Source organism: Alexandromys fortis, unplaced genomic scaffold, assembly GCF_014885135.2.
Source record: "Alexandromys fortis isolate MF-2015 unplaced genomic scaffold, M_Fortis_MF-2015_v1.1 scaffold_12, whole genome shotgun sequence".
NCBI classification, from domain to species: Eukaryota; Metazoa; Chordata; class Mammalia; order Rodentia; family Cricetidae; genus Alexandromys; species Alexandromys fortis.
Genome location: NW_026067937.1, coordinates 9,063,772 through 9,075,141, shown reverse-complemented (window position 1 = coordinate 9,075,141; position 11,370 = coordinate 9,063,772). Strand labels below are relative to the sequence as shown.

At 34.0% G+C, this 11,370-nt stretch overlaps 1 pseudogene; it reads right to left on the bottom strand.

Moving 5' to 3' along the window:
- Positions 1-1,764: 1,764 nt before the first annotated feature.
- The window catches only part of LOC126504535 (60S ribosomal protein L38-like), a 42,117-nt pseudogene continuing 32,511 nt past the window's right edge, over positions 1,765-11,370 (bottom strand).

Sequence of the window (11,370 nt, the reverse complement as noted above, 5' to 3'; positions counted from 1 at the left end):
GTCCAGCAGTCCAGCTCTGCTGCTGCTCTTTCTGCCAGAGAGCCTGGCAAATAGAAAGATTAGAAAGCAGTAAAAATAATATCTACTAAGGAAAAAATATTATAAAGTCTGAATTCTTCAAACTGTCATTGTCTGTCTGTTGGAAATTAACTGAGATATAAAAAACAAGCAATCTGATGCAATGCCAGAAAATTCAGCATATGAGTTGAGAAAAACAAGCAACAAAATTCACCTTCTGTAAGTTTTAAAATTAAAAACCAAACAAACACTGAATGTATTATCTAGATATCCAACTCCTAGTTATTTGTACAAGGAAAATAAATGCATATATTCATGTAACTCCAAGTGTGTAAATGCTACTGTCAACTTTTGGTGTAAAAACTTGACATTGAATGCCGAAGCAGTCGTTCTGAAAAACAAAAATACAACTTTGGTGTTACCAAATTTAGTGTGCAGAAAATCATTTGGTTACAAGAAACTATGAACTACTAGTTAATATAAATGCATGTATGAATCTCAAACAATAAAATTTATGCTGAGGTAAAGCAGCCTGAGAATAAGACCCATTTTGTGAATCTATCTATATTAAATTGTAAAGCAATAACAACAACTACAGCAAACCATCTGATCAGTAGTAACAAAAAACATTTCACAGAGGACACAAGGCAAGCTCAACTTCCTCTGGATGTTGTACTTAGGAACACATGGAGAAGAATTAATAAAATGACAAAATAAAATCTTAACCAAATCTCTAATTCACTTTTTAAAGTTGAATTTTCAGCCAAGCCCCTAGATTGAAGCTGTTTTCAGAAGTTATATAATTTGACAAATGAATTCAGATTTTGATAAATTTAAACAAGATCTTCCCAAGGAAGATTATCTTAGTGTAAAAAATATAGATTTGTTAACATTTTATCAGTTACCAAGCATGTATAGAATCGATTAGCATATTAGAAATCTCTTTACAGAAGTCTAATGAGCTTCCAGTATAATTTTATCTTTGACAAATTGCTATTTGCATTTTTGAGTATCTACAGATGGGAATATCAGTCATAATTTATATATTATTTTGTTTGCATGGTTTTTATTTTTAGACAAGCTTTCTCTGTATCACTCTGGCTGTCCTGGAAATTTTTGTAGACCAGACTGGCCTCTAACTCAGAAATCCACCTGCCTCTGCCTTCCGAGAGGTGGGATTAAAGGTGTGTGCCACAATGCCTTTCATAACTTACACTTTCATAAGTTGTCTCTAAATTGTTCTTAACTCCAAACTAAATAAAGTTGTAGCTTTGGAAGTGCTCTTTTTGTTCCTGCTGAATTCGGGTATTATTAGCTGAGCAAAGGTGAGTGTGTATATTCCTACTTCTTCATGCATGTGTGTTGAATATAATCTTTTATTCTGATTTATTTTCAGGAAATTACAATGAGAGACATATGCAGGAAAATCCCTTGGAATTTGATTTTGACATGTTATTTAGATTATTAACCATTAATCCAACATTCACAAAACAATCAGTTAACTGCCAGTTATACTAAAAATTTTATATAAATGGCTGTTAAAAATGGAAGTCAAAAAACACTCAGGAAAATATGTAATTTGAATCGACTGTTATAATTATTCATGCTGATTTTAATTTGTATTTGTTTAAATTCAAGGTCTGCAGCCAAAAATAAAGACTAGAAAATACATTTCTGTTTTTGTTTTTGTTTTTTTGACTTTTCGGGTTATTTAGTAGAACTTTTAGTAAAATGCAGAGGTGTGACTCATTTCAGCTCCTTTACTACCAAACCGAGGGAGGGACTTCTTCACCTTCTCTGCCTTCTCCTTGTCTGTGATGATCAGGGAGGAAGGCACCAGTTTCAGCGAACCCGTAGCTTCACATTACCTTTGCCTTTCTTCATCTTGAAGAAAGATTTGGCATCCTTCTGAACAGCTGTGAGCAGAAAGTCCATGATTTCTTCTATTGTCAGAGACCTGGAGATGAGAGGGTGGTGCTACTGTGCAGCGGTGAGAATTGAAAAGCAAAACTTACTTACTTAATTATAGACATCTTTCCCATTTTCCTTTGCAGGCAGAAGGCACTTACATTTCAGCACTTTTGTCAGTACATACACAGGTGGAGTCTCAATCAGTTATCTGCCTTTAGCACTTTCTAAAATTCAACGTGCATAATGCAAATCTGTGCAAGCATGAACACTCATCTTTGCTCAGCTAATAATACTTGAGTTCAGCATGAACATAAAGGGCCTTTGCAAAACTACAATTTTATTGGTACTTTTACTGGGAGTAAAAGGCAGTATAAAGAAGACATTTCTTGAAGAGCTTCAAACTCTTCTAGACTTTCTATGCCATTTTTAGATACTTTCTTCTTCTCAGAACTACCGATAACATATGAGAATTTCCTGAGATTAAGATAGACACTATTCCTCTCACTATCATGACAGACCAATAATTCTCCCAATAAATTTTCAACATAATTCTCGCTCACCTTTAGTGACATCCCAGTCCCACTGTTTCTGAATAATAACAGAAAAGTTCAGAAAGCCAATCTGATGGCAGGTCCTGTATTTATCACCAAACACTTCTCTAAAATAAAAGCTATTGATTCTTACCTGTGCTTATTACCTCAATTTTCATCCTAACCGTGTAATCAAAAGAGTTTCATCCCAGTGTTTATGTGGCAATCATATATCATTAATGGCACTCAAGATAGCTTCTCATAGACATGCCTTAAAACTTCCAGTCAATTCTTTTAAATGATTTTTGGAGCAGAAGACAGTGATAAAAACAGCTCATCAGGAGAAGAACTTTCATTTATCATCAGAAGAAAGGAGATGAAAACTTGTTATTTTTATATAGCATTTCAAATTAAAACATTCTTCTATTTCATGAAGGTTGAAAACATTGGCTCAATTTTGTAAACAAACAGTTTCAAAGACAGTTGTCGAAAAGAGAAGATCCATCCCTTTTTTTCTTTGTATAAGAAGATAAAAATTGTCTCGGTACTGATGTGTCCTATCTTATTATTTACGCACAACCTTTACAGCTAGGCCTAGGGCATTTTCATGAGACATAATTTATAGGTAGAGGAAATAAGGGTTTTAGAGGTATTTTGTTATTCTAGCAAATTACCCCAAAATGTCTTGCAAATTAAAATACTTTTACATTCAAAGTACACCTTTTTTTCTTTCTTATTCCTTCTGCTAAAACCTTTGTCAGTCTATGTAGCTCCTGCATTCATAAATGGATTTTGAGTTGACTGGCACCTGCAGTGCATGCATTTGCTTTTCTGCCAGAACAATAAGGCACATTGGCGTGCAAATAAATTTTTCTTGCCTAAGTAATTTAATATATATATATATATAAAATATATATAAATTATATTATTTTGTCCCTTTTAAAGAGTTTATCAAATTTCTGACACCCCTAAATGGTCGGATCATTATTGATACTCTTTATAAAGAAATAGAAGATGTTTTTGCTCAATATTAATCCTTTAACAATTTTACTCGTTATCTTATTTATTAGTCTTTTGAAATCCTTATTTCTTCTATCATAGATCTTACTATGGTATTTTAGAAAATATCTTCCATTGTACTTTTTTAATATAGCACACCATAAAAATCATCAAATCCTATTTACATCTATTCAGTGAGAGTTACAAAGTATAAATGTCATAAATTCTGTAGAAACAATACTAGTTTTAGTGGTTTGGCTAATAGAAGAAGCATAAATTTCATCTATTTTTTCAGATATGTTATAGAACCAGCAGATTCAATATTTTAAAGCATTCAAAAATCTGAGAACACATTCCTGACCTCACGCAGTCTCTGGATCAGAACATGGGCAGGCTTTTGTACAAGTTTAGGTTCAGACAAAAATGATTTACATAAATCTTGCATTATTTCACAACTTACACCAAAAATGTATTTAGGGTAAGAATGCGAAAAGGGTGTTTAAATTTTCTGAGCTGGATTTCCTTATCTTTACATTTAGATTAATACTGCTTATTTAAATGTAAATTTCATTTGGTGGATTGTATTTAAACTTAATTATTGAAGTTCAATGTTTCTGAAACAGCACTTCTCAAACCTTTTAAACATTCAATTACAGAGGATTATCTTTTCGAAGAGAAGATCATTTTTCACTCACAATTCAGGTTACAGACCATCATTGCAAACTGTCTGAGGCAGTGCAAAGTTAAAACAGCTGATGACATCATATCCCAAACCAAGAGCCGATAGCAATGAATTAATGTGCATTAGAGACATATAAGAGACAACTGAGGCATCTGACAAGATGTACTGCAACTTAGTCTATGCAGAGTGGGACCTAAGAGTATGTATTCTTAGCAGCTGCCGATTATTTGCCTCTGGGTAACAAAGTCCTAGGGATCCTCGTTTTGTGGTATCCACCCTGTGTTTATAATCAGTTGATTTGTTGGCTATCTGGTCTGTTCTATTTTTATCTAAAGTTCAAAAACAATATCACCTCAAAGTATACCACTTTTCTCTGCTCAGTATTTCAAACTGTTGGAAACTGGGGAAACTTTTGTAGTTTGGATTTTGTGCTGATTTTCCCTTATCTCCTAAAAGATGAATTCTACAAATGGTATCTAAATGTCAGGAAGTCTCTTCTCAAAAATCACATTGGCCAGTGATGATATCAGATCACAAGAAGGGGACCTAGAGAATGGAAGGACTCCTCAAGGTCTTTTTCATAGGTCATTATCTATTCTTGCAGTCAATTTATCACTCACCCAAATCATTCCTCTGCTCCTAAGTTGTCAGTATTAGCCCCGTTTTCTCCTGAGAATATAACATATAAGCAAGCTTTCATATTTCTATGAATATTCGTGTAGCCACCTGTTTTTTTGTTTTCAGGAATAACCTTGTGAGCATACTAATTTTGTTTGATTTGCTGCTATTAACCTCCTGTCTATTGGTGTCTTTCAATAACAAGTCTACTCCTCAAAACTTACTATTTTCTGCCTTTAAAATAGAAGAAAAATCATAAACTTCTACATGTAAAAATTATTTTTCAGGCGTAGAGAGTGGAGAAACTGTTTTAAGATTGCATTGTATGAAAAAAGAATCTATGTTTAATAAAAGGGGAAGTTTTTCATACAATGCATTTTGATTATATTTTTCCCCATCAATTCTCTAAGATGATCCCCACCCAAAATTCATGCAGCTTCATGATCTTCCTCTCTCCTTCTCTCAAAAAAAAAAAAAATCAGTGAACACTGTATCAAAAACCAAAAATGAAAATTGTCAACGTTCAAAAAAAGAAAAATAAAAAAAAATACAAAAGCCCCCCCCCCCCACACCCCACACAAAGTAAATCCCTTTTCTGTTTGTCAACTACTCCTGGCTATGGACCACACCCTGCAGTGTGTTTGATATAACCAGTATCACTCCATTGAAGAAAACTGATTTTTAGCAATTCTCAGTCACAAATAACTTGTTGGTTATGGGGTGGTGTTTGAGATCACTTTTCCCACTTCAATGCTAAAATATTACCTGGTTTAAATATGGGTAGGTCTTGATAATGTTATCATAGTCTCTATAAGTTCATGTGTGTATCAGTCTTATTATACCTTGAAGATCTATTTCCTGGAAGCCATTCACCACCTCTGGCTGTTAACAACCTTTCTACCACCTTTTCAAAATAGATTCATGAACTCCGAATAGAGAAATTTGATAAGGACATTCTACTTAGGACTGAGTTTTGAAATTCTCACACTCTCTGCCCATTGTCCAGCTTTGATCTCTTTATTAATTAGCATATTCTGCAAGAAGAATCATCTTTTATATGGGCTGAGCAATTTTCTGCCCTCTGGTAATAGTAATATATTATTAGGAGTCACTTTATCACTTTGTTTCTTTAATAGAATAACAATAGAAGCTTTTTCTCCAAAGACCTCTAGATGAGACACAGTGTTTAAAAAAAATATACATAGGCTTGGGACAGAGAGGAAAAGCATATAGACAGTTATAGGACAGTAAAAGTAATATAAAAGAGTACAGATAGTCATAGATTAAAGGAGTAAAGAAAATAAAATAACTATTAAAACAATTGAGTTAAAAATAAGTCACATAAAGATGGAATATATAGAGAGAGTCTGATATATATATATATATAATTGTGGTTTTTTTGAATTTTTGACTGTTAATAAGCTAATTGCAGAGAGACATATCATTGTAAAAGCCTCGAAGCTAAACTAACATATTTTTAAAGGTATTTTGATTTCAAAATTTAAGTCTAGGGAAATGTTACGTTGGAAAAGAGTTTCTACTTTTGTTTCTGTAGAATATGAGAATCTGTGGATTCCTTTCAGACTAATGTTGTTTGATAAAACAAGACTGTCCAAAAAGTCTTCATGAACACTAAAGGTACTTTGCTCAACAAACAGCAGGAAGCACTTTGGAGAAAACAACACTCAATTTCCCAAAATGATTGCTTATAAATGTTTGTTTTCCTTTAAATGGGGATATGATATAGAGATGAATGCTTGACATTGGTATGAATCTTGGTCTATTGATACAAATTTAAGGTTGATTTTGTTACATTGTGTTTATGTGTTTCTGCTCTTGTTTAAGGTATTGTGTTTGTGCAGCTCATTTAAAAATGCAATATATAATTACTACAGATTAATAGTCATTTATAGTAGTTAAACTTGTAGTCATGTTAGTTAGATTTTCTAGATATACAGAGGTATATTTCACTTAGATAATCTTCAACACTTCAAATGCCTACAGAATATGGTATTTAAAGTTTTTAAGAATTTAGACTTTTCTTGATAGTGAGACACATCTGCTCCTGAGCACCAATTACTTCAGAGAAGTTGATGGGCATTGAAGAAACCCATTATGTAATTTGCTTTCAATGTGACAAGGCTAGCCCTTTGGGCAAGAAATTGTTCTTGCCTGGACTGCTTGATAGGATGCTGTATGAACTGGACATGCAGGACCCACAGAAAAATGACTGCTGAATTTTCCAAAGGACAGGGTGTTCTTCAGTGTTCCTGCTTCATGAAAGAGTCTGACAGACATTCTGCAGGACACAAAAGAAAGTGACTGATAAACTGCCAATATAGAAGAAACAGTCTTTCAGATTTCCTGGTCCATAAACAATCTGCCAGATACAACGGATTTGTAGGCTGAAGATGAATGTTCCAACATTACAGAAGAACTTTGGGTGACTCTCAAGGTTGTGCAATGTTTCTGTCAATACTATAGTTTTGTAAGTTGCTTACAAAACACTTCCTGTTTACCCAGGTAATAGTATAGGCTTCTGGGGTCTCTGATGGAGCTGAAGACAAATAGTCATATTTTTCCTTGGTTGTGAAAAAAAATAAAGTAGATATGAAACTTTAGACTCAAAAAGAAATATTGTAACTGTAACCCCTACTTGATAACTGTTTTGTATATATAATTTAATTATGTTAAAGTTAAAGCCTCCCTTTTTATTTAGATAAAAAGGGGGAGATGATGTTCTTCTGTATATATGTTGCTTTTCCAGGATAATGAATAAAGATGTTCCAGACAATAGCTTAGCAGAGTAAAGCCAGGTTGGAAATCTGAACAGAGATATATTGAGAGAGTAGATAGAGTCAGGGAGACACCAAGTAACTGTGAAAGGAAACAGACACCAGAACATTACTGGTGGGCTACAGCCTTGTGGTAATACACAGAATAATAGAAACATGTTAATTTAAATGTAAGTGTTATCCAGGAATATGCCAAATGAACGAGCAGTCTCTATTGACAACATAGGCCCATGGGTGATCTAGTCTCAATTTTTTAACCTCTTTAGCAGTTTTATGCATGAACTTCATGCCTTGCTTTAAATTCAATTAAAAAGTGATTTTGATACCCATAACTTTTGTTCTACTATTTTATCAGTCTACCTTGCAAGAAAGTCTATTTATTAACCCATTATTCTCAGTAGAACAACTTAATTGCTTTATTCGTTTTTAAAAGCCTCATATTTCTTTGTTTTATGTATGAGGGAAAAGCACATGCCATGGAAAACATGTAGAAGTCAAATGAATACCTGCTAAAGTTGGTTCTCTCCCTCAACAATAATTAATTGCTTTTAAACTTTACATTTTTCATAAAATTTCACATATTTCTAATATGCAATATGATGTTTGTATATGTATGTACATGAAAATCACAAGAATACTTAAGAATGGAAACAATTTTACTTTGCATAGTTACATATTATCTGCATATGATAATGCCACCTGTATCTTTTAGGATATTTACATATCTAATATAGAAGAGTTATTTGTTAATATCTTGCCTATCTTAAATATGGAAATTATACTTAATCTTCATGATTAAAAGTGGTCATTCATTTCCCAGAATCTCTTTCTATTTCTATACATATGTCTAGTAACTATATCCTATACTGAGCTTATGTACGCAATTATCTCTTTGTATTTACACATCTAATTTGTCTTCAAACAACCATAGCTCTAAAATAATTGAAATAAAATGACAGTAAAGAATATGCACATAGCTTGGATTTCAAAGCTAGAATTTCCTAAATAAAATATATTTTAATTTTCTAAACTATGTATTTTATGTCTCTCATGAGTATGTGTTTCTCTCTCTCTCTCTCTCTCTCTCTTTCTCTGTGTGTGTGTGTCTGTGTGTGTGTGAACATTCATATGTATACTCACAGAGGACCAAAGATGGGAGTTCTAACCCATGGACCTACATTTATAAGTGTAATAAGTGTTCTTGAACTGTGTGACATTGGTGCTGGTAATTTAACTCTAATGCTTTGCCAGAGCAGCAAGCATTCATATCGGCTGAACCATCTCTCCAACCTCAGATACAACAATTTTTCACAGCATGTATGTTGTTCAAGCAATTGTAAGTAAACTAGAAATAGTAAACTAGAAATAATTTTACACAGAATGTCAGGTGTCAGCTACATGAAAGTAATATACCATTTTATATATGGCATTTAAATTACTGTGGATTTGGCATGTATAGAGAAAGATTACTCTTTAATATTGAAGGGCAGCCCCATTTTGCTACTTAACATTCTGCCTATGATTGAGATTATACATATTTTTCTTTCAATATATAGCTCAATAACCATTACTCATTTCTTAGCAAATTCATTTTTGTTCTTAAAAATAACACAGCACCCTTCTTTTGAGGTTAAGTGGTACTCTACTGTTAGCATGCACATACTGTATTTTATTTATTCATACATTAGCAGGCCATTAACTGTGTTTATCTCTTGGACATGTGAGTAATGATAAAGTAAACATAGAAATAAATGCATGTTTCTAAACTACGGATTTCATTTTTTTAAAGAATATATATGGATGTAATAATTTGAACATGTTTTGAATAATTTGAATAAACAGGTTCATTCTCATGTTTTTGAATGAAATATTTGTTCCCAGGTTGTAGTGGTATTGTGGGAGGGCCTGAGGAGTTTGGGCTTAATTGAAGGAAGTACATCATTGGAGACAGATTCCTGATAGTTATTCTATGCTTTAGACTTCTCTTGTTGCTGCTTTGTCCATGGTGGACTGAGTAGCTCTACTCTCCCACACCCTGTCTTTCATGGTTAGTAAAACTATGACCAAAGTAAATCTTTCTTCCTTTTAAGAGTTCATACCAGGCATTCTATCACAGTGATGTAAAAATCCGATGACAACAATGAATTGGTATAAGAGAAATAGAATCTCTCCATCATGATCTTGACCCCTTTGCTCATTATTTCTCCTCCATCACTACAGCTGGTCTCCGGGAGCATTTCCCAATGTTTAGCTGTGGATCTCTGCTTCTGCTTCTGTCAGTTACTGGAAAAGGGTGCATGCAGAGCTTATTAGTAATTCATTCTGTCAGTTCAAAGACAAAATGCCTATAGGAATGAAGACAGAAAAGTCTATGCAATGACGTTTCAGGGGAGAATAAGGATCATATTGGGAAGGATATTAGAGTCTCTATTAATACATTCTGCTAAAGAATTTGTACACTGTTGGTCCACACTTTGAGAAACATGGATGGGATTGAGTTTAAAGGTGACAGTCTAATCAATGCACTAGGAAATACAGCAGTGCAGCACAGAATCCAAGCTGTGCCATAAGCAGTGCTGGCTGATTTTAACTAAATCTACAATGAAAATATAAGGAACTGAAGGATAGACAGCTTGTATAACTCACAACTAATTCAGAAAAAAGGGCATAATATTGTGTTCAAGAAAGGTGTAAGTGATTAGTAGATGACAGAATCAGGACATTGGGAAAGATTTGCTTTCCTTATTGAGATAACATAAAGTCTAATAAGAAAACACTTAAGGGAGCATGGGCTTATTTTGTACAACAGTTTAGTAATGTTATTCTGTCTTTGCTTATTCAGATCTTGAAGGATCAGAAAGCAGAGATGGGGGAGCACCAGATCTGCCCTGAGGTGTAACTTCTAGGTGATTCTAAATCCACTGAAGTTTCCATTGAGGATTAGCCATCACAGAAATCATCAAAGCATCCCAGAAACTGGTCCAGGAATACATGCAAGAAGTTTTAACTCCTTTGAAAAACTTGATCAAAATTGTGGTAATTGTCTCTGGTGGTTACTGTGGGTCCATTGTCATCTAGAATCTCAGATGTCACTGAAGTCATATCCCAAGAAGCCAGAATATTACACAAAGTAAGATAGATTGTGGAGTATCCATGTGATATTTATATTGCAGTCATGTATAATGTAAAGGTTTTGAACTCAAGAGGCCTCATTCAAGATTTCTCATGAAGGTCTTGGAGGCCAGATAATTTGTAACAGGATATAAATAATAACACACACTCCCTGAGATTTGATGTTGTCTGGGAGAGAGGATGAAGTTGCATTGTGATATAGAGTGTACTGTTGATGTCAAGAAATAGATATCAGTCCGAACACACTGAACTTGATAGAAGAGAAAGTGGGAAGTACTCTACAACACGTGGGCACAGGAGACTACTTCCTTCGTATAACTCCAGCAGCACAGACATTAAGGGCAGCATTAAAAAGATGGGACATCCTGAGACTGAGAAGCTTCTGCAAAGCAAAGGACACTGTGGCTAAGACAGAAAGGCAACCCACTGACTGGGAGAAAATCTTCACCAACCCCGCAACTGACAAAGGTCTGATCTCCAAAATATATAAAGAACTCAAGAAACTAGACCGTAAAAGGCTAATCAACCCAATTATAAAATGGGGCACTGAGCTGAACAGAGATCTCTCAACAGAAGAAGTTCAAATGGCCAAAAGACACCTAAGGTCATGCTCAACTTCCTTAGCGATCAGGGAAATGCAAATCAAGACAACTTTAAGATACCATCTTACACCTGTCAGAATGGC